General features: G+C 37.4%; 1 protein-coding gene and 1 pseudogene across 7 annotated transcripts in view; both read left to right on the top strand.

Annotated features, from left to right (window-relative positions):
* The window catches only part of GSTCD (glutathione S-transferase C-terminal domain containing), a 145,095-nt gene that overhangs the window by 39,373 nt on the left and 81,298 nt on the right, over positions 1 to 24,424 (top strand). The gene's annotated exons all lie outside the window — the stretch shown is intronic.
* LOC108294840 overlaps positions 22,720 to 24,424 on the top strand; it is an 8,644-nt pseudogene continuing 6,939 nt past the window's right edge. Inside the window, exon 1 of the transcript XR_001821192.2 lies at positions 22,720 to 23,412. The product of XR_001821192.2 is annotated as an L-lactate dehydrogenase A chain-like (transcript). The remainder of the gene's footprint in view (positions 23,413 to 24,424) is intronic.

Genomic DNA, 24,424 nt, shown 5'->3' with positions numbered 1-24,424 from the left:
CATTGCTCAAAAAAAAAAAAAAAATTATCTAGTGTGGTGGCATGTACCTGTAGTTCCTAATTCTAGGGAGGCTAAGCAGGAGGATTGCTTGAGTTTGCAAGGTTGAGGCTGCAATGATCACACCACTGCACACAGACTGGACAACAGAGTGAGACGCTGTCTCAAAAGGAAGGAGGGAAGGAAGAAGGAAGGAGGAAAAAATTGCTTTCTCCCAGTTATACCAAAGGAGGAAGGGAGTGAAGGAGGAAGGGAGTAAAGGAGGGAGGGAGGGAGAAAAGGAAGGAGGAAGGAAGGAAAAGAAGAAAAAAGAAAGGACGGAAGGAAAGTAGGTTGGAAGGAAGGAAGGAAGGTAGGTTTGTTTCCAGTTATACCTACGTGCTTCCATCTAATACAGATGGTTTACTGTAAAATCGTGTCATTTTTGGGCTAATTAGAGAGTATAATCTGACTGAAAAGATGGCATTAAGTAACTTGTTTATAAGTGCTTTTGATACCATTACTGGCATTTATATTCCCAGAAGAATATAAATCATTCTACCTTAAAGACACATGCACATGTATGTTCATTGCAGCACTATTCACAGTAACAAAGACATGGACTCATCCTAAATGGCCATCAGTGACAGATTTGGATAAAGAAAATGTGGTACATAATATACCGTGGGATACTATGGAGCCATAAAAAAGAATGAGATCATGTCTTTTGTGGGAACCTGGATGGAGGTGGAGGCCATTATCCTTAGCAAACTAATACAGGTACAGAAAATTAAATACCGCATGCTCTCACTTATAAGTGGGAGCTAAATGATGAGAACTCATGAACATAAAGAAAGAACAGAGATTGAAGCCTCCTTGAGGCTGAAGGGTGGGAGGAGGGAGAGGAGCAGAAAAAATAACTTGGGTACCAGGCTTAGTACCTGGGTGATGAGTCTGTGCAACAAACGCCTGTGACCTGAGTTTACACATAACAAACCTGCATATGTGCCCTGAAACCTAAAATAAAAGTTTTTTAAAAAGACAAGTGCCTCTGTTAAGTTTAACTAAATCTCTTTGATAAGCAATATTCCAATTATATAGCCACTCTTCATGAAATATTAGATTTTGACTTAGACCCTTGAACAAATTCTGTAAAATATGATTGCATCAATCAAATTCCCAAAAGGAAAGGATGACACGTTCAAGTTGGGGTTATTTGAGGATGACTTGTATGCAAAGAGATTGATCACAAAGTTGTGGTGAGGATGGCAGAACCATAAAGATACAGGGACATGGATGAACCTGGAAACCGTCATTCTCAGCAAACTGACACAAGAACAGAAAATCAAACACCGCATGTTCTCACTCATAGGCAGGTGTTGAACAATGAGAACACATGGACACAGGGAGAGGAGCATCACACACTGAGTTCTATGAGAGGGAACTAGGGGAGGGACAACAGGGGGTGGGTAGTTGGGGAGGGATAACATGGGGAGAAATGCCAGATATAGATGATGGGGAGGAAGGCAGCAAACCACATTGCCATGTGTGTACCTATGCAACAATCCTGCATGTTCTTCACATGTACCCCAAAACCTAAAACACAATAAAATATATATAAAAAAAGAAAAAGTATAAAAAAAAAGTATTAAAAAAAAAGAAAAGTTTCACTGAGGGAAAAAAAAAAAAAGATACAGTGTAGGACCCTAGGATTAGTAGCCACAGTACTGTTTCTATCTCTGGGTCTGACCAAACGGAGAGAGGGAAAAGAAAGGCAAACCTCACAAAGCAAGCTGTTTTGAGAGGGACAGTAACCTTCAGGCAAGACAGAGGCAGCTCTAGTTGACTCTCAGGCCTAAAAGCCAAAGGAATAAATTCCCTGACCTATATCTCCTTTACTCTCTGATCTGGGGCTGTGGCTTCTCTGAGACAGAGGAAAAACCAAAGGGTTTTTCATACTCTAACACAACACAATACTTCTGACACTGAATGTATGAAGGGATTTCCACACACACCAAAAAATTCTCTACCGACATCAGCTGGGAATCCTCCGATTCAATCCTGACATCATCTATCTGAATATAGTGTGAAATCTCACAGGTTAAGGGCTCAGTTCTACAACACTGCCCCCCACTTCAGATGCCAATCACAAGGCCTAGGTTGTGACATGTAATTCTGACAGACTGGCCATGATTCCCATGACACCCTTTTAAGGCTCAACTAATTTTCAAGAATAGCTAAGAGAATTCAGGAAAACACTTTAATTACATTTACTGGTTTATTAATAAAAGATGTAATAAAGGATACAGATGAACAGCAGATAGAGAAATACATTGGGCAAGGTCTGAAAAGATTCTGAGCACAGGAGTTTCTGTCCCTGTGGAGTGGGAGTGTGCCATCCTTCTGGAACATGGTTGTGTTCACCAATGCAGAAGTTCTCAGAGCCCCCTACTTCAGGGATTTTTATGGAGAGTTCACTAACATAAACATGATTGATTATTAATTCAATTTCTAGCCCCTCTCCCCTCTCCAGAGAATGGGAGCTAGGTCTGAAGTTCCCAGATTATAGTCATGTCTTGGCCTTTCTGGTGACTACCCCTTGTTCAGAAGTCCACCAAGAGTTGCCTCAGAACACAATACATTCCTATCACCTTGAAAATCTCAAGGAGTTATTGCTTAGGAAATTTGTGTCAGGTACTGGTAGCAGAGACTTATATACACACACACGCATATACATATATACACAGACATATATGTACATATACATTTCTTATTAATTCACAGCTTTTCACTGACCAAAACCATCCAGAGACCAGAGGGCAAGGAAGCCAATTGGGTAGCCCACACAGATCAACCTTCAAAGCAGAGAGCAGGTTAAATTAGAGAGGCAAATACTCTGCAGATATCTGGCAGAGTAATTGTGGAACGTCAGAGCCAGGGGAGACATTAGAGATCATGTAAAATCAGAAAATTTGAGTAACCTTGTAAGAGTAAGTAACATACATTGTATAATTTACAATTAAGACACACAATCAGTGGAGTTGAGAACTCTAGCTCTTCATGCATTATAGTTCAAAATTTTGTCATAGTCACCACTTACAGCATCTGTGCAAATCACTTGTGTGTGAAGTTACACTGATGGCATTGCTATTACCTACAAAATTAATAAAATTTGAAATTTATTAGCCTAAGTGGCGGGAGTTTGGCCACATTAGATGGAAATGTTTTCGAAGAGTAGTTGGTCCCACATAACTTATTTCACTCTGTACTCTAATTATCTGAAAATTACTTTCAGTGACCATACCTGTTACAGAAAATTGCTATTTAAGGTGATTATCTTAAATCTTAGAGTTGTGGAGTAAGCCAGACAGGAGGAAGAATTAAAATAACCCTTTATTGGAGTTATTGCTTAAGAGGCTTAAAATTTGATTAATTCATTTGATTAAAAGCAGCATATAAAACTCTTTACTGTATTAAGAATTTCCCATTCTCAAAATGAATTCTACCTATTGTTGGAATATGTTTCCTTTTAACATTTTCATGCCTTATTTTTTTCACTAATCTGTTAATACCATCTGAGCAGTTATCAAGTAATTTTACACATATTGAATGTTTCTGTGGGAGACTATAAAGCATCTCTTCAAACTCTGCTCACATTCTGGAAACCATTGGTCAAAACATTCACTCTGAAATCAAAGATTTTACTTATGAACAGCAAATTTTGTGTCTTTTTCACACAACTGTTCTTGCATTCTGGGGTCTCTTCATCCTTTCTCATGTAGCTTGTGTTATATAGATTCTTGCTAAGGTCTTTATATCTGTATATCAAAAAGTAGAAATCATCAATATCAGCTGAGTTTTTCTGCTACAGTTGTGATTATTAAATTTAATTGTAAATGCTGTATTGTACCCAACCTATTTCACAAGGAGAAGCATTTCCTTGATTCTGTTAAAAAGATGCCATTGTTAGGTTTGAATGCCTATAGAATATAAAGGTTCCAGTCAAAAAAAGACTGTTTCAATATAAATGCACCATTTCCTCCTTTTTAAAAAGCAATAAACTAAAATATATTCTAGCTTTACAAATGCGTTTACTAGGTCTTTAGATATGTCCCTACTATACTTTTTATTATACAGTGAATTAGAACTTACCATTTAATTCAAACTATCAAAAAATTCAGCTACTTCTCATGGTTATAGTGTTTGCTTTTAAAACAATTAATTTTAAAAATTTGAAACATAAGTACTCCAATATAACCTCTGATTTTTAATGATTCCATAATATTTCACCAAGCAGATTTAATATATTTTGCTGGATTATCTGCAGTTGAATATAAAGTTGCCCTCAACTTATCATTACTGCAGAAACACTACCATGAAAATATTGTACACATAACTTTTTCTATACTTTCAGTTATTCCCCGTTATACAGTTTTTTAAATATTTGTCCTCACCCAAATCTCATGTTAAATTGTAACCCCCAGTGCTGGAAGTGGGGCCTGGTGGGAGGTGTTTGGGTCATTGGGGCAGATCTCTCATGGCTTGGTGCTATCTTCACAATAGTGAGTTCTCACGAGATATGGTGGTTTAAAAGTGTGTAGCACCTCTCCTGTCACTCACTCACTCTTATTCCCATTCTCACCAGGTAATGTGCCTGTTTCCCCTTCGCCTTCTGCCATCAATGGAAGCTTCCTGAGGCCTCCCTAGAGGCAGATGCTGCTATGCTTCCTGTCCTGCCTGTAGAACTGCAAGCCAATTAAGTCTCTTTTCTTATAAATTACCCATTCTCAGGTATTTCTTTATATAGTGCAAGAGTGGCCTCCTACACTCTGGAAGGGAGATAATAGGGTTAAAAGATAGGAAATTTTTGCTCCTAATAATACATATTGCTAAACTAATTTCCCATAGGGTTTAACTAGTTTATTTTACCATCAGCAATGTTAAAGAACCTCTGCTTCATTCCACCTTCAATGACATTAATTCATTCAATTTTTTGTAAGTTTTACAGGCTGTTAGGGGTAACTCGTTTTATTTTGTATTATTTTATCATCACAAGGTTGGATATGTGCAGGTATTTTGTTTAATATCTGAATTATTCTTGTCAATTTGAATGAATTCTTTAACAAAATAAATATATTAATCTTTGTTTGCTGAAGATATTTCTGCAGAATATAATTTGCTTTTTAAATTTCAGTTAGCAACATGTTTTTCTTAAAGCTGAGACATTCGACAGGTTTTGTGTTTTAGTTCCACTTTGTATACAGACAACTATAGCAGAAGTAGGTAGTTTCCTTTAGCTCTTAAGAATTTACAGTCTCAGGTTAAACAACATAGATCCTAAGCTCTGTAAGTCAGCTAGCAATGGTACAGTCAGAAATCTGAGAATTTGTTTAGGCTACATGTTATTTGTTATATCTTTATTAATTTCCTATTTATTCAACCTTAACTATTTAGAAAACTCTCTTTAAAATGTGAAGCTGTCTACATTGTGCTAACAGAATTCCCAGAAATATTTATTATTATTAAAAGAAGAAACTACATCTAGGAGGCAGCATGAAGGTGGTGATGGTAGTTCAAGTGAACCCAACTTGAGAGAGAAAGCTCAAGGGACTGAGCGGAGGCTGTTGGTCCAGTTGTCTCTTACTCCTGGATGGTTAAATGTCAGTAGTTATGTTTAGTTTCAATAAAGGAGATGCCGTTACCAACTGGATCCTCCCCATACAGACTGAGCTACTTGAAGGCACCAACTGTTCATGTTTTTAACTTTAGTGCCTAGCTGAGGTACCAGCACAAAGAAGGCAGAGATTTAATGAATACTGAGATGAAATAATGAATGAATTGTAGGGGAAAATAGTATGAGAGGCAATTGGAGTTATAAGCTATAATATTGAATGTGACAAGCATGAGTCATCAAAGGAAGAAAATAATTTAAAACTTTTAATTAGTCTCTAAGATCTGATTTTTAAAAATATCCACTGATAATTAGAATATCTGTAAATATCCATATGGACTTTAAAAAATGGCTTTTTCGTTATTATAATACAATGACACTCAGTTTTTAATGGAATAGCTAGTACAATATAATACAGCACATTAATTCCTCAAGGTCAATGTTTCAAGATAATTCAGTCTTATATAATTGTGCCCTAAAGCAACACAACATTGGTATTTATTTTCTAGTCCTCTTCAGTAGGCTGGCTCACTGAATCTGAAAAGCAGTGTAAGACAGGAAAACTGTGTTTAGTTTACCTTTGCAGTGTTTAGAAGACCAGTAAAACACTGTGCCTTATGCAGCCTAGTAATTTGGTAAGTTAATGAAATGAACTTTGGCTAAGATTTGAGGGGAAAAAAAAAAAAAAAAAAAAAAAAAAAGAGAGATCGAGAATTCAGGTATAAAATACAGTGAATTAGAAGTCAGTAAGAGCTGCCTCAAGGACAAGACATAAAGCCCTCTAATATTAAACTGTGGGAGAATGTGCTTCAGCTGCAGAGTTTTCTATTTGGAAGCCTTTGGGAGCAGGTAACTTCAATAAATCCATATTGTTTTGGAATAGATGCCTTTTAGAACTTTTCTTTTTAAGAAAACATGCTTAAAATCATATTTTTTTGTCATAATCCTCTCTTTTCTATGAGTCTTTGATCTTAGCAGCTAGACTTTACCAACTGTATTGCATTTTAAAAACATAATTTATCTGTTTTTTAAGGGATTGCTAAGTTGGAAAGAATGAGGCAGTAGATTCTGTGAAAGGCTAGAAAGGAGGGGGATTGATCCTTAGTTGGGAAAGGGTCCAAGCAGGTCAGGCAGGTCTTGAATTTGGCCTTGAATTAAAGTAAGCCTTAGATTAGAAAGAAAGAATGTAAAGTATCTTAGTGAGGGAACAGCATAAATGAAAGTGGACTAGAGAGAATGAATGTGGAAAGGGGATTTCAAGTGAATGTCAGAAAAATAGTTAATGAAGTAATGCCAGCTATGGATGGATTGGTATAGTTGGGAACAGCTCACTTAGAAGCTTTAATGTTATAATTTTCTTTTTTAATAATGAAAGCCAAATTTTACAGTGTTTTCTAAGTGGGAGGTGTTATGGCCTATTGTTTTCTTTTGATATCAAAACCATTTCCCATGATCTCAGAATTCCTGAACAAATAACCTCTAATAATTTTGTTTATCTCATTATACTTTTAAGTTTTTTTNTTTTTTTGAGATGGAGTCTTGCTCTGTCACCCAGGCTGGAATGCAGTGATACAGTCTTGGCTCACTGCAACCCCAGCCTCCTGGGTTCAAGCAATTCTGCTGCCTCAGCCTCTCAAGTAACTGGGATTATAGGTGCCTGCTAAAATGTCTGGCTAATTTTTGTATTTGTAATAAAGATAAAAGTTTCACCATATTGCCCCGACTGGCCTCGAACTCCTGACCTCAAGTGATTCAGCCACCTTGGCCTCCCAAAATACCGGGATTATGGCTTGAACCACCACCTGGACTCAATATACTTTTAAATGTAATTTTCTAAAATCGGTTTTTGGAGAAAACAGAGGCATCAATACAGTTACAATCTCTTAATTTCTAGAGTGTGAGTATCAGAGACCAATGGCTTGTCTATTAAGACAGTAGAATTATCTTACTTGGTAATTCTTGAGAAGGCTCTGACTCAGTTTAGTAAATTCACTGTATTTATCAAATATAAAGCAGAGTTTGGCTCCTTGATTCTGCAAACCCTTAGTTTACTTTGCCTGTTGGCTTTCACCTAAGGACTGTAGCATTTTGTACTGACTCCTCCTTTGACCACCATTTTTTTTCATAATATAATAAAAACCTGGAATTTCTATGAAGTTGACTGACTGGCTTGTGTTGCTAATACTTCTGGGGTGTAGTAATGTAGGGATATACTATAGAAAGAAAAACACAGAGAAAATCATCTGTAGTTGTCAAAGGCTCATTAACCTCTTTCTGTGCCTTAAATCAAAGCCACATTTTTGTGTCTGTGTAGCTTGTCATCCTCAATAAAATCTGCTTGAATTTGAAAATTCTCTTTCTAGAACTGCTCTTTACTTGCTCATTATTGACAGCCCTTATTTACTCTTCTCAGAGAGAGACTGGATATTGGTTGGTCTTCCCACCCCAACTCTTCCAAAGGGAGAAAATTCCCTAGAGGTTTTGAGTGAGACAGTGACACATTCATTTGCTTTGTTGTCAGATTGGAAGTGTGTGAGTCCTCCGTCCCTCAGGCCAGATTTCAAGTGTTTTCCCAAAGGAACTTCTCATATGGAAAATAGTCATTCCTCCCTTGCATAATTTTTGTTACCTAATAAATGATTCCAATTGGGGCTGTCAGCCCTTTGGTGGGCACCTAACTGCGGGAGGCATATGAGTGGCAGATTATAACAATAGGTTCTGTATTTGGGCCATCAGCCTGAAATCCTAAATGAATATATTCTTAAAAAGCTTTAGGTTCTCCCTAAAACTTTTTAAGAATATTCTTGCCACTTAATTATACCAAACCAAACTACAGTTTATATGGAGTTAGTTATTTGTTCTGGATTACTTAACACATCTGATTTAAAAGTGATAAACACTTAAAATAAATGGAAAATGATTCCCGTGTAGATAAGTCTAAGTGGATGCAGTTTTGTACCTGACCTGTTTCATGTGTCTGCCCTACTACTACTTAAAGGAATGTAGTAGCAGGTGTTGATATTTTTCCAAATGGCAGATTGGTCATGTTTGGTAGGATGTGCTTAGTGCAGTGTGAAATTGACATTTCAGAGCTCCACGTTGCTATTTACAGTGACTGGTTTCTATTGATGAACTTTTTGCTTCTTTTACTTACAGACCCACATAAGATGCTTTTAAATATTGATTCTCAGTTTTAAATTGATTCATGCTCTTCTTTCAGATAAGGTAGTTTGAATTTCCCTGAATTGTTTTATTCTTGAGTATAATATCTTTTGGGGAATGGTGTTCATTTCACTCTTTCCTATATGTTTCTAAATAAAACAAATTTAGATTTTGAAAGGACAATTAGTCCAGCTGCTTTCAATTTGAAGAGACTTAATTCACCCCAGAAAAGCACAATCTATCTCACTTAAAAAATATATTTTAGAGATAAGTACTTTAACAATAACTGTACCTATTGAATACCTAACATAGTATCTCCCTCATTTAACCTAATAAACAAGACAAACATTAGGAACCATCATCAAAATGTTTTTGTACCATATGAAAGCTGTCACAGTTTCTATTTTTATTGTAGATGGCTCATCAACTTGGGAATTTCACATAAGCAGATCAGAATTTAAGAGTGCAGAGGATATTACTATCCTCCTAGAAATTTGTCTGTTATGAACCCCTTTATTATTTAATCTTTCCACCACGAAAGATATCTCTGTAAGGATGAAGCAAAATAGAAATAAGTAAAACGGCAAAGAACGTAACTATACTTAAGAATATATGAGTTAAGCATTTTTCTTCTCAGCCTTTATATATGATTGTCTTTAACATCTATAAAGTGCTTACTGTGTGGAAAACACTATCTTATTATTAACTCATAGAGCACACATTAACAACCCGATGATGTATGAACTGCTGTCATCCCATTGTACAGGCTAAATATAGAGAAATTGGGTTATTTGCACAAGGTCCCACAACTAGTAAAATGCAGAGTTGATTTAAAATCATGGCTTCTAGAGCCAGACTGTCTTAACCACCATTTATACTATGCTGCCCTTATGTGTCCACAAGCAATAACTTACATGCTATTTTCCAATGGTTTAGTATATTATGTATCTTATTTTAGTACCAAAGGAGTTATTATAAACATAACATAGTTATTCTGGTATTTTTAGAAATCTAAACTATTGTCTGAGGTATATAGAGTTACATGCTACATTAAAAGTTTGAATCAAATTTGTACTCTTTTCAGTTTTCTGAGCACATTTTTCTCGTCAAACCATTCCAAGGTTTTTATATTGCTTTTACACTGAATCAAAAAATACATGTTTAGTAATAATTTGATTTTTCCCCAGAGGGGGTGGTAACCTATCAATTTCAAGGGTCACTTCTAAAGTCATCTTAGAATTAATATTGGTCACAAAAAAAAAAAAAAAAAAAACATTTAGTTTCAGAACCATTGTTTGAATTTATTTGTAAAAATCCTTATACATATTTTTCCTAACATTTCAGCAGTTAGTTTTTTTCTCTAGCAGTGATAAAAATTAAAGAAGGATGGCTATAATAAAAAAAAACAGGACAGAAAGTCACATCAAAAGTTTAACAGTGTACCTCTAAATTACACATATAATATCAACTGATCACCTAATAATATATTTAGTTATATATGCTTTATATTAGCAAAAAAGTGAATAAGTTTTATAGAGAAAATATTTATCAGAAATTAAATGACTTTCGATAGCTTTAAAGTATTTTATGTTACTGTTATATATCCAACTCAGATATACTAAGCGTAGTATTACATAAATGCTAATTTATACTACATCTCTCCAGTTGCCCATACTCATTTTAAACTCTGTAAGAATTTGTTATTTTATGAGTGGCCGCAACAGATTTAGATAAATATGTGGGACAATTACTCTGCTCAGGCTGCCATAACAAAAGATCACAGACTGGGTGCTTTTAACGATAGAAATTAAGTTTTTCACATTTCTGGAAGCCAGAAGTCCAAGATCAGGGTACCAGCAGGGATGATTTCTGGTAAGTCTTCTCTTGGCTTGGAGATGACCACCATATTGCTGTGTCCTCACTCAGCCTTTCCTCTGTATACACACATTCCTTATGTCTCTTTCTTTCCTGTCAAATTAAGCCCCACCTTATGACCTCATGTGACCCTAATTACTTCCCTAAAGGTCATATCTTCAAATATAGTAATGTTGGAGGTTAGGCCTTCAACATAATTTTGGAGGGACACATTCAGTTCCTAACAATTAGCATCAGTGATTGTGGGTAATCTACCAGGTTCTGCTGATCATATTCTCTTTTTTTTATGTTCAACAAATTAGCACTGTGCAACAAATGAAGACATTTCTCTTTAACTTATCTCACTTAGAGAAACTATGAGGTGTTTTATATTTACTTCATATCTTTAAGTTTAGGCAAAGTACTGGTATGATAGCTTTCAATAGTTTTTTTCACCTTGACCTACATATAGAAATCGATTTTTTTATTACAACTCGGTTCAGATGCACCCACAATCACACATACACATGTACTGTATAACTGAAACAAGAATTTATATTATGAATGTTACCCTCTTAAAAGCATTACACCTTGGTATTTTTCTTACATTTTGTTGTCATTTATTTTTAAATTTAATAAGCTTAATTCCATTAATTTAGTTTAGTTAATTTAATTAATAGTGGTCATGACTCACTAAATTGACTCATGAATTAACACCAAAATTTGAAAAACTGCTTGCAACATAAAACTCATTTGATTAGTATTGTCTCTAGGTAGCAATGTTGCTGTGTGTGCTTTCCTAATAACTCCTGTAGAATTTAACTTTAAACATATTTTTGGCACAGAGTTTTGTTGTTTGGTGTTGACCACTCTCAAGCACTCAATGACTGGAAGAAAATGCTCTAGAAAATGTAACCCTTCATTTAGAGGGTGCACCAGTTTCTTTCAGATCTTGAAACAGCACAAACAAGAGAACTAGGAGATTGCTACATTGTTGAGGTTGGCCTCCTTAAAAGCCAGGTTCCCAGGAAAATCAGGTGCATATGCACAGTGATAGAAGCTATTCAACAAGTAACTAAATATGTTTGTCATCAATGATCTTTGTCCCTGATATGGTCTGGCTCTGTGTCGCCACCCAGATCTCATCTCGAATTGTAATCCGAACTTTAATCCCACATGTTGTGGGAGGGACCTTGTGGGAGGCGATTAGATCATGGGGGCAATTCCGCCATGCTGTTCTCATGATAGTGAATGAGTTCTCACAAGATCTGATGGCTTTATAAGGGGTTTTCCCTGCTTTGCTCTGCACTTGTCTCTCCTGCCACCATGTGAAGAAAAACGTGTTTGCTTCCCCTTCCGTCAGGATTGTAAGTTTCCTGAGGCCTTCCCAGCCATGTGGAACTGTGAGTCAATTAAACTCTTTTCCTTTATAAATTACCCAGCCTCAGGCAGTTCTTTATAGTGGCATGAGAATGGACTAATGCAGTCCCTTTTACATTAATTGGAGTTACTCTAGCATTCAGGGTGCTTTCAGAAAATAGGAACAATTCTAAATACTTCAAACAGGGATAATTTAATACATGTTATTACCTATATAGCTGATGAAAGTTCTAGAAGCCAAACTAGGAATGGTGACTCATGACAGAATGGCAACAGCAGGAAGCTGCTGGCAGGAGACAGTGTTACTGAAACCCAGGAGCTGGAGGTCATGTGGCAAAAGCTGGAACCACAGAGAGGGCTGTCTGGATAAGCTTTAGTAACAAATGAAATGTGGCAGCTGCTGGAGACACTATGGGAAACAGAAGAGAGAAGAAATATTCTGATTTCTCCCCTTCTCCTACCCTCTATCCTTTTGAATGAGTAATAACATTCAATCGTCAAAACTACTGGAAGCCCAGAGACCAAAGGAAACAGAAAAATGTAGTTCCTGCTATATAGAATAGAACCAAGGAGAGGCAGATATTGGATCTAAGACCAACTAATCTAAGCAAATGATTGGTATAGATACTTAGACTCATCTGTTTTTTTCTTAATAAATTTTATTTTTGTCATAATAACCACGTAAAAATTCACCCTTGTAAATTACGTTCATGTGTATAGATTCATAGGATACAAGCTTTAGGCTTTTGGAATATGCCTTTCTCTCTCATTTCTTTTTAATTTATTTCCTTCTAATGGAACATTGAGGTTGCATTTGATATTTTGCTGTTACAAATTACTCTGAAGTGACTATATTCATGGAAATATACTTTCTCCTTTACTGTTTTATTATTTTATTTTAACAGTTACATACTCACAAAATGGATTAGTGTCGCAAAGCATGAATAGATTTTTGACTCTTTTTTTTTTTTTTTTTTTTTACCGGATTGCTTTTCTATAGCATTGTTCCGATGTTCCAGTATATAAGTATGATAAGTTAGAAGAAAAGCTTTGGACAAATTGAATTACCAGAATTTAATTGAGCAAAGAGTGATTCATGCATTAGGTACAGAATATGTTAAGAGCGATACCTGGCTGCCACATGGCCATTGAAGCTTATGGATAGACAGAAAAAAGAAGGTGATGTGCAGAAAACGGAAGTGAGGAACAGAAACAAGAGGCTTGCCTACAGCTGAATGTTTGCTTTATTTGAATAGGGTTTGAACAGTTGGCTGCCTGTGATTGGCTGAAACTCAGATGCAATGATTGGCTGACACTTGGCTACTACTTATACATCCAGTTAGGTTACAGTTCACTATGTATAGAGAAACCTTTAGGTCAAACTTAAAATACATAAGGAATCAGCTTAAGGTTAAACTTAATTTAAACAGAACCAATTTTACTTTTATCTACATTAGAAACATGTCATTAAGAAAATCTTGTTGCCTAATTTAGTTGGTGAGTTATGGTAACTGGTTTTCAATGGTTGGTTCTTTGATTATTAGGATATTCATTATAATTATCACAAATTTATTGACTAGTGGCATTTTTTTCTTTCATAAATCATTTATTTACATTTTTGCATATTCTTCTAACAAGTTTGCTAAGACTGTGGATCTAAAGACAGAAAACAGTTTAACATGGACTGTCATAGTGAAGAAAACAAAAACTATAAGCCTGTGTCTCTCCTTTAGCCATGTAGCCTGGGTGGTGGACAAGAATGAACTGTATTGAAAGATCCCTAAAGTCCATTTCCTAAACCAGCCTGACTGGTTCCCTTTAAATTCACAATAATAGCTTCCTTTGTCTTTTTCTTCTCTGTGCCCTTAGAACTGGGGTTCAGGGATTGGGGAGGGTCAGTCTTTCAAAAAACAAGCACTTAATTTCTTGAAGTGTCATCTTGAGAAAATGATTGAATCCTAGCTTTTTGCCTTTTTTTTAAACTTAAAAACATTTTGTTTTACAAATAAAAATGTTTTGAGAAGAAATATAATAATTATTATATTATTAAATCTGTGTCTATGTGTTTTTATGCATAGTATGAGTTACTGCTTTGTTGTTTTGAAAATTAACTCTTAGTAGCCTGTAGATGTAAAGATTTTCCTTTAGAATTTGAAAGGACCTTAGAGATAATCAGACCTATTGTTTTATTTTCTTCCATATTCACTAACACAGGAGACTGTCATAGTTTTGTAAGAAAAATAAAACATCTCTTATATATTTGAGGCTTGCAATAATAAAAAGCTTGATTAAGCTCCCTTAAATGCTTTAATTTCCGTCCTTTGAAAGCGTTAGACTGCACACTTCAAGTTAAACTCACAATCATTGTTTAATTAGCATTCAAAAGATACACAGTTGGCTAAGATATGCTGATTTTTACTTAAATGTTAATATGGTTAAGACTTTTTTCCTACTGCTAGCTGTTATAAGGTGTTGTTATGTATGATTTATTCTTCACGTGAGAAAATTATTAAGGATTTATATTATTCTTATATAATCTATTCAATAAAACAAGTATGGAACAAAAAATAGCGTGATTTTTATAGATTATATGAAAATAATATAAGAATAAGAGATACAAGCTATTCAACATGTGACATAAGCTATTCACTATCTTATAAAATGGATTTTCCTATTCTATAAGCTATTCATTATTTTATAGAATAAGAGACTATATTCTTATATTATTCTCATATAAACCATTCTATAAAACAAGTATGAAACAGAGAATCAAAGTATGAGACTATATTTATTTTCTAAAATGTTTTAATTTAAATGAGAAAATTGTTTTACAGCTAGTAAAAACATGCAAAAATTTATACCAACTAATTAATTATCCACTTACAAATATTATTAAGCAAGATTTTATTTTCAATGTTTTCTGTTTAATTAGAGAAAATAGGAAATTGTTCTTTTTTTTTTTTTTTGAGGAGTCTTGCTCTGTTGCCCAGGCTGGAGTGTAATGGCGTGAGCTTAGCACACTGCAACTTCTGCCTCCTGAGATCAAGCAATTCTCCTGTCTCAGCCTCCCGAGTAGCTGGGACTATAAACACGTGCCACCATGCCTGGCCGATTTTTGTATTTTTAGTAGAGACGGGGTTTCACCACGTTAGCCAGGATGGTCTCGATCTCCTGACCTTGTGATCCACCTGCCTCAGCCTCCCAAAATGCTAGGATTACAGGCGTGAGCCACTGTGCCCGGCCTGGAAGTTATTTTTTAAAAATATTCTACACACACACACACACACACACACACACACACACGCACGTAGCATGCACACATGTCACTTTGCCCGACCTCGAATTTATTTTTTAAAAATATACTGCATACACACACACACACACACACACACACACACACACACACACACACGTCACTTTGCCTTTTGGACCAAGAGACAGAAAGCCACACACACACACACACACACTCTCTCTCTTTCTCACGTCACTTTGCCTTTTGGGCCAAGAGGACAGAAAGCCATAAGGCTCACTCTGCAGAGGGGCAGTCTTTATGAACCAGTGACGGTTTGCTGATAAAGTAAGCAGCTCCTAAAGCATGAATAAAATTAACCTATCCATGGTAACTGGAAGATGTGGTTTACGATCAACTGAAGCCTCATCTTCTATTATTTTCTTGTCCTCCTCAGGTTTTTATTCCAGTTTCTCTTTTCGGATTCTTGTTTTTTTTGTTTGTTTGAGACGGAGTTTCACTCTTGTTACCCAGGCTGGAGTGCAATGGCACGATCTCGGCTCACTGCAACGTCCACCTCCTGGGTTCAGGCAATTCTCTTGCCTTAACCTCCTGAGTAGCTGGGATTACAGGCACGCGCCACCATGCCCAGCTAATGTTTTGTATTTTTAGTAGAGACGGGGTTTCACCATGTTGACCAGGATGGTCTCGATCTGCTGGCCTTGTGATCCACCCGCCTCGGCCCCCCAAAGTGCTGGGATTACAGGCTTGAGCCACCATGCCCGGCGGATTCTTGAAAGTCTCATATGATTTCTTGCCTCCGCACCTTTGCAGTTGCTGTTTCCTCTTCCTAGATTCCCCAGAATTGATATCAGTTTCGCAAGCAAAATTTGTAATAATAGCTTACTCTGGCTGGTATAGTTTATAATAGATTATTTAATTTGTTTATTTATTTGATTTATGGTGTTCCATGTTTTCTACTCCTGATGTTTTTTTGTGTATATTACCTTTACAGTCAGAATACAGATTTTATTTTATTTATTTTTGAGACAGAGCCTCACTCTGTCACCCAGGCTGGAATGCAGTGGCACAATTACAGTTCACTGTAGCCTCAATCTCCTGGGTAGGTGGACTACAGGCTTGCCGCCGTTCCTGACTAATTTTTTTTAATTGAATAGAGACAAGATCTCATTATGTTGTGCAGGTTGGTCTCCCAACTCCTGAGCATAAGGCTCCCCACCTCAGTCTCCCAAAATGCTAAAATTACAGATGTGAGCCACCACACCTGGCCCAGATTTTATGTGTTTGCTTATACACATCATCTATATTTTCACGTGGTTTCACAGATTGGCAGAAGAAAAAGCTTGCTTGAAAAGTCCATTTTGACTTAACCTCAAAGTGGCAAACGGAATTAAATATCTTAGAAGTTCAGCATGTATATAGCTGTTAATTCTGTTTTATTTCTTATGTTTTCTTTTACTTAGTCTTTATGCAGAGCATCCTCTGTTTTAGTATTTCCCCCCATAGCAACTTTCTGAGAATTACTTGCTTAACAAAAGTCTGCTCCTTATACTCCTTTTTTCCGTTTTTTTTTTTTTATTATTATTATTAAACTTTAAGTTCCAGGATACATGTGCAGAACGTGCAGGTTTGTTACATACGGTGGTTTGCTGCACCCATCAACCCATCATCTATATTAGGTATTTCTTCTAATGCTATCCCTCCCCTAGCCTCTCACCCACCAACAGGCCCTGGTGTGTGATGTTCCTTTCCCTGTGTCCATGTGTTCTCATTGTTCAGCTCCCATTTGTGAGTGAGAACATGTGGTGTTTGATTTTCTGTTCCTGTGTTAGTTTGCTGAGAATGATGGTTTCCAGGTTCATCCATGTCCCTGCAAAGGACATGAAATCATCATTTTTTATGGCTGCATAGTATTCCTTAGTGTATATGTGCCACATTTTCTTTATCTAGTCTATTATTGATGGGCATTTGTGTTGGTTCCAAGTCTTTGCTATTGTGAACAGTGCTCCAATAAACATACATGTGTATGTGTCTTTATAGTAGAATGATTTATAATTTTGGGGTATATACCCAGTAATGGGAATGCTGGGTCAAATGGTATTTCCGGTTCTAGACCCTTGAGGAATTGCCACACTGTCTTCCCCAATGGTTGAACCAATTTACACTGCCACCAACAGTGTAAAAGCGTTCCTATTTCTCCACATCCTCTCCAGCATCTGTTGTCCCCAGATTTTTTAATGATCACCGTTTAAAATGGTGTGAGATGGTAGCTCATTGTGGTTTTGATTTGCATTTCTCTAATGACCTGTGGTCATTATGACCTTTTTTTCATATGTTTATTGGCCACATAAATATCTTCTTTTGAGAAGTGTCTGTTTATATCCTTTGCCCACTTTTTGATGGGGTTGTTTTTTTCTTGTAAATTTGTTTAAGTTCCTTGTAGATTCTGTATATTAGCCCTTTGTCAGATAGGTAGATTGCAAAAATTTTCTCCCATTCTGTAAGTTGCCTGTTCACTCTGTTAGTTTCTTTTGCTCTGCAGAAGCTTTTTAATTAGATCCCATTTGTCAATTTTGGCTTTTGTTGTCACTGATTTTGGTGTTTTAGTCATAAAGTTTTTGCCCATACCTATATCCTAAAAGGTATTGCTTGGGGTTTGGTTTTTATGGATTTAGGTCTTACGTTTAAGCCTTTAATCCGTCTTAGGTTAATTTTTGTATAAGGCGTAAGGAAGGCGTCGTTTCGGTTTTCTGCATATGGCTAGCCAGTTTTCCCAACACCATTTATTAAATAGGGAATCCTTTCCCCGTTGCTTGTTTTTGACAGGTTTGTCAAAGATCAGATGGTTGTAGATGTGTGGTGTTATTTCAGAGGCCTCTATTCTGTTCCATTGGTGTATATGTCTGTATTGTTTGAAGTCAGGTAGCATGATGCCTCCGGCTTTGTTCTTTTTGCTTAAAATTGTCATGGCTATATGGCCTCTTTTTTGGTTCCATATGAAATTTAAACTAGTTGTTTCTACTTCTGTGAAGAAAGTCAGTGGTAGCTTGATGGGGATAGTATTGAATCTATAAACTACTTTGGGCTGTATGGCCATTTTCACGATATTGATTCTTCCTATCCATGAGCATGAAATGGTTTTCTATTTGTTTGTGTTCTCTCTCATTTCCTTGAGCAGCGGTTTGTAGTTCTTCTTGAAGTGGCCCTTCACTTCCTTTGTAAGTTGTATTCCTAGGTATTTTATTCTGTTTGTAGCAGTTGTGAGTGTGAGTTCACTCATGATTTGACTCTCTGCCTATTACTGGTGTATTGGAATGCTTGTGATTTTTGTACATTGATTTTGTATCCTGAGACTCTGCTGAAGTTGCTTATCAGCTTAAGGAGGTTTTGAGCTGAGACGATGGGGTTTTCTAAATATACAATCATGTCATCTGCCAACAGACAGTTTGACTTTCTCTCTTCCTATTTGAATATCCTTTATTTTTTTCTCTTGCTTGATTGCTGTGACCAGAACTTCTAACACTATGTTGAATAGGAGTGGTGAGATAGGGCATCCTTGTATTATGCTGGTTTTCAAAGGGAATGCTTCGAGCTGTTGCCCATTCAGTATGATATTGGCTGTGGGTTTGTCACAAATAGCTCTTAGTATTTTGAGATACGTTGCATCAGTACCTAATTTATTGAGAATTTTTAGCATGATGGAGTGTTAAGTTTTATCTAAGGCCTTTTCTGCGTCTATTGAGATAATCATGTGGTTTTTGTCATTGGTTCTGTTTATGTGATGGATTACATTTATTGTTGTGCGCATGTTGAACCAGCCTTGCATCCCAGGGATGAAGCCGACTTGATCGTGGTGGATAAGCTTTTTGATGTGCTACCAGATTCGGTTTGCCAGTATTTTATTAAGGATTTTCGCCTTGATGTTCATCAGGAATATTGGGCTGAAATTTTCTTTTTTTGTTGTGTCTCTGCCAGGTTTTGGTTTCAGGATGATTCTGGCCACATAAAATGAGTTAGAGAGGAGTCCCTTTTTTCTGTTGTTTGGAATAATTTCAGAAGAAATGATACCAGCTGTTCTTTGTACCTCTGGTAGAATTAGACTGTGAATCTATCTGATCGTGGACTTTCTTTGATTGGTAGGCTATTAATTACTGCCTCAGTTTCAGAACTTGTTATTGGTCTATTCAGGGATTTAACTTCTTCCTGGTTTAGTCTTGGGATGGTGTATGTGTCCAGGAATTTAGCCATTTCTTCTAGATTTTCTAGTTTATTTGCATAGAGGTGTTTATAGTATTCCTTGATGGTAGTTTTTATTTCTGTGGGATCAGTGGTGATATCCCGTTTATCGTTTTTTATTGCATCTATTTGATTCTTCTTTCTTTTCTTTATTAGTCTGGCTAATGATCTATCGATTTTGTTGGTCTTTTCAAAAAAAACCACTCCTGGATTCATTTTTTTTTTTTTTTTTTTTTTTTAAGTTTTTTTTTTTTTTTTTTTTTTTTTTTTTTTTTTTTTTTTCTTTCTGAAGGGTTTTTTGTGTCTCTGTCTCCTACAGTTCTGGTCTAATCTTAGTTATTTCTTGTCTTCGGCTAGCTTTTGAGTTTGCTTGCTCCTGCTTCTCTACTTTTCATTGTGATGTTAGGGTATCAGTTTTCAGTCTTTCCTGTTTTCTCCTTTGGGCATTTAGTGCTATAAATTTACCTCTAAACACTGCTTTAGCTGTGTCCTGGAGATTCTGGTACACTGTATCTTTGTGCTCATTGGTTTCAAAGAACTAATTTATTTCTGCCATAATTTCGTTTTTTTATCCAGTAGTCATTCAGGAACAGGTTGTTCACTTTCAATGCAGTTGTGTGGTTTTGAGTGAGTTTCTTGATCCTGAGTTCTAATTTGATTGCACTGTGGTCCGAGAGACTGTTTGTTATGATTTCCTTTCTTTTGCATTTGCTGAGGAGTGTTTTCCTTTCAATTACATGGTTGACTTTAGCATAAGTGCTATGTAGTGCTGAGAAGAATGTATATTCTGTTGATTTGGGGTGGAGAGTTCTGTAGTTGTCTATTATGTTTGCTTGGTTCAGAGCTGAGTTCAAGTGAATATCCTTGTTAATTTTCTGTCTTGTTGATCTGGCTAATATTGACAGTGGGGTGTTAAAGTCTCCCATTATTATTGTGTGGGAGTCTACATCCCTTTGTAGGTCTCTAAGAACTTGCTTTATGAATCTGGGTCCTCCTGTATTGGGTGCATATATATTTAGGATAGTTAGCACTTCTTGTTACCTTGATCCCTTTACCATTATTTAATGCCCTGCTTTGTCTTTTTTGATCTTAGTTGTTTTAAACTCTGTTTTATCAGAAACTAAAATTGCAACCCCTGCTTTTTTTTGCTTTCCATTTTCTTGGTAAATATTCCTTCATCCCTTTATTTTTTAGGCAAAGACATCGCAGGCAAAGACACACAGCCTATGTGTGTCTTTGCATATGTGATGGGTTTCCTGAATACAGCACACCAATGGGTCTTGACTCTTTATCCAATTTGCCAGCCTGTGTCTTTTAATTGGGGCATTTAGCCCATTTACATTTACAGTTAATATTGTTGTATATGAATTTGATCCTGTCATTGTGATGTTAGCTGGTATTTTGCCTGTGAGTTGATGCAATTTTTTCATAGTGTCAATGGTCTTTACAATTTGATATGTTTTTTGCAGTGGTTGGTACTGGTTTTCCTTTCTATATTTAGTGCTTCCTTCAGGAGTTCTCATAAGGCAGGCCTGGTGGTTAGAAAATCTCTCAGCAATTGCTTGTTCATAAAGGATTTTGTTTCTCCTTTGCTTATAAAGCTTAGTTTGGCTAGACATGACATTCTAGGTTGAAAGTTCTTTTCTTTAATGATGTTGAATATATGCCCCCACTTTCTTCTGGCTTGTAGGGTTTCTGTTGAGAGTCTGATGGGCTTCCCTTTGTTGAGTAACCTGATCTTTCTTTCTGGCTGCCCTTAGCATGTTTTCCTTCATTTCAACCCTGGTGAATGTGACAATCATGTACTTAGGGGTTACTCTTCTTGAGGAATATCTTTGTGGTGTTCTCTGTATTTCTTGGACTTGAATGTTGGCCTGCCTTGCTATGTTGGGAAAGTTCTCCTGGATAATAACCTGAGAAGTGTTTTCCACCTTGGTTTCATTTTCTCCATCGCTCTCAGGTACACTAATCAAACATAGGTTTGGTCTTTTTAGATAGTCCCATATTTCATTGGGACTTTGTTCATTCCTTTTCATTCTTCTCTAATCTTGTCTTCACACTTTATTTCATTAGGTCAATCTTCAGTCTCTGATATCATTTCTTCCACTTGATCCATTTGGCCATTGATACTTTTATATGCTACACAAAGTTCTTGTGCTGTGTTTTTCAGCTCCATCAGGTCATTTATGGCTTTCTCTAAACTTGTTATTCTAGTTAGCAATTCCGCTAACCTTTTTTGAGGTTCTTAGCTAGGGTTAGAACATGCTCCCTTAGGTCAGAGGAGTTTGTTATTATCCACCTTTTGAAGACTACTTCTGTCAATTTGTCACATTCTCTGAACACTTTTGTTCCCTTGCTGGAGAGGAGCTGTGATCCTTTGGAGAAGTACTCTGGGTTTTGGAATTTTCAGCCTTTTTGCACTGGCTTTTCCTCTTCTTCATGGATTTATCTGCCTTTGGTCTTTGATGATGGTGACCTTTGGATGGGGTTTCTGTGTGGACATCCTTTTTGTTGATGTTGATACTGTTTTTTCTGTTTGTCAGTATTCCTTCTAACAGTAAGGCCACATGCCAGCCAGAGCTCTCTTATATGAGGTGTCTGTCTACCCCTGTTGGGAGGTGTCTCCCAGTCAGGAGGCATGGGGATCGGGGATCCACTTGAGGAGGCAGTCTGTCCCTTGTCAGAGCTTGAGTCCTGTGGTGGGAGATCCACCGCTCTCTGCAGAGCTGGCAGGCAGGAACGTTTAAGTCTGCTGAAACTGTGCCCACAGCCGCTCCTTCCCCCAGGTGTTCTGTCCCAGGGAGATGGAAGTTTTATTTATAAGCCCTTGACTGGGGATTCTTCCTTTCTTTAAGAGATGCCCTGCCCAGAGAGGAGAAGTCTAGAGAGGCAGTCTGACTACAGCGGGTTTGCTGCACTTTGGTGGGCTCCATCCAGTTCAATCTTGCTGGTGGCTTTGTTTACACTGGGAGGGGAAAACTGCCTACTCAAGCCTCAGTAATGGCGACGCCCTTCCCCCACCAAGCTTGACTGTCCCAGGTCGAGCTCAGACTGCTGTGCTGGCAGCGAGAATTTCAAGCCAGTAGATCTTAGCTTGCTGGGTCCTGTTGGGTGTGGGATCTGCTGAACTAGACCACTTGGCTCCCTGGTTTCAGCCTCCTTTCCAGGGGAGTGAACAGTTCTGTCTCACTGGCATTATGGGCATCACTCGGGCATGAAAAAATCTCCTGCAGCTAGCTCAGTGACTGCCCAAAGTGCCACCCTGTTTTGTGCTTAAAACCCAGGGCCCTGGTGGCGTAGGCACCTGAGGGAATCTCTTGGTCTGCGGGTTGCGAAAACTGTGGGAAAAGCTTAGTATCTAGACCAGAATACACCTTTCCTCACAGCACGGTCCCTCATGGCTTCCCTTGGCTAAGGGATTGAGTTTCCAACCTCTTATGCTTCGCAGGTGAGGCAGTGCTCCACCCTACTTCTGCTTACCCTCTGTGGGCTGCACCCACTGTCTAACCAGTCCCAGGGATATGACCCGAGCACCTCATTTGGAAATGCAGAAATAACCCGCCTTCTGCATTGATCTCACTGAGTGCTGCAGACCCAAGTTGTTCCTATTCAGCAATCTTGGCCTGATGCTCCTTATATTCTTAAAGATTTCAACTTCAGGTGCTGGGGCAGCTGCCGCTGAGTCTGGATCTCGCTGCTGCGAGCCCCCAACGCCCGCCCAGTGTGCATTCCTGGTTCCTTTTGGTTCCAAGTCCAAAATGGCAACTCTCAAGGATCAGCTGATTCATAATTTTCTAAAGGAAGAACAGACCCCCAGAATAAGATTACAGTTGTTGGGGTTGGTGTTGTTGGTATGGCCTGTGCCATCAGTATCCTTTTTGTTGTTTTGTTTTGTTTGTTTGTTTGTTTGTTTTACTTTTATTTTATTGCATTTCAGGTTTTGGGGTACACGTGAAGAATGTGCAAGATTGTTGCATAGGTACACACGTGGCAGTGTGATTTGCTGCCTTCCTCCCCATCACCTATATCTGGCATTTCTCCCCATGTTATCTCTCCCCAACTCCCCAGCCCCCACTGACTCTCCCTATTTCCCCCCAACAGACCCCTGTGTCTAGTGCTCCCCTCCCTGTGTCCATGTGTTCTCATTGTTCAATACCCGCCTATGAGTGAGAACATGCGGTATTTGATCTTCTGGTCTTGTGTCAGTTTGCTGAGAATGATGGTTTCCAGGTTCATCCATGTCCCTGCAAAGGACAAAAACTCATCATTTTTTATGGCTGCATAATATTCCATGGTGTATATGTGCCACATTTTCCCTGTCCAGTCTATCATCGATGGGCATTTGGGTTGGTTCCAAGTCCTTGCTGTTGTAAACAGTGCCGCAGTGAACATTCGTGTGCACATGTCCTTATAGTAGAATGATTTATAATCCTTTGGATAAATACCCAGTAATGGCATTGCTGGGTCAAATGGAGTTTCTGTTTCTAGGTCCTTGAGGAATCGCCACACTGTCTTCCACAATGGTTGAACTAATTTACACTCCCAAGAACAGTGTAAAAGTGTTCCTATTTCTCCACATCCTCTCCATCATCTGTTGTCTCCAGATTTTTTAATGATCACCATTGTAACTGGTGTGAGATGGTATCTCAATGTAGTTTTGATTTGCATTTCTCTGATGACCAGTGATTATGAGCATTTTTTCATGTTTGTTGGCCTCATGTATGTCTTCTTTTGCAAAGTATCTGTTCATATCCTTTTCCCACTTTTGAATGGGCTTGTTTGCTTTTTTCTTGTAAATCTGTTTTAGTTCTTTGTAAATTCTGGATATCAGCCCTTTGTCAGATGGGTAAACTGCAAAAATTTTTTCCCATTCTGTTGGTTACTGATTCACTCTA

Source organism: Cebus imitator, unplaced genomic scaffold (assembly GCF_001604975.1).
Source record: "Cebus imitator isolate Cc_AM_T3 unplaced genomic scaffold, Cebus_imitator-1.0 Scaffold606, whole genome shotgun sequence".
In the NCBI taxonomy this organism is placed as follows: Eukaryota; Metazoa; Chordata; class Mammalia; order Primates; family Cebidae; genus Cebus; species Cebus imitator.
This window is presented reverse-complemented; position numbering and strand designations above follow the sequence as displayed.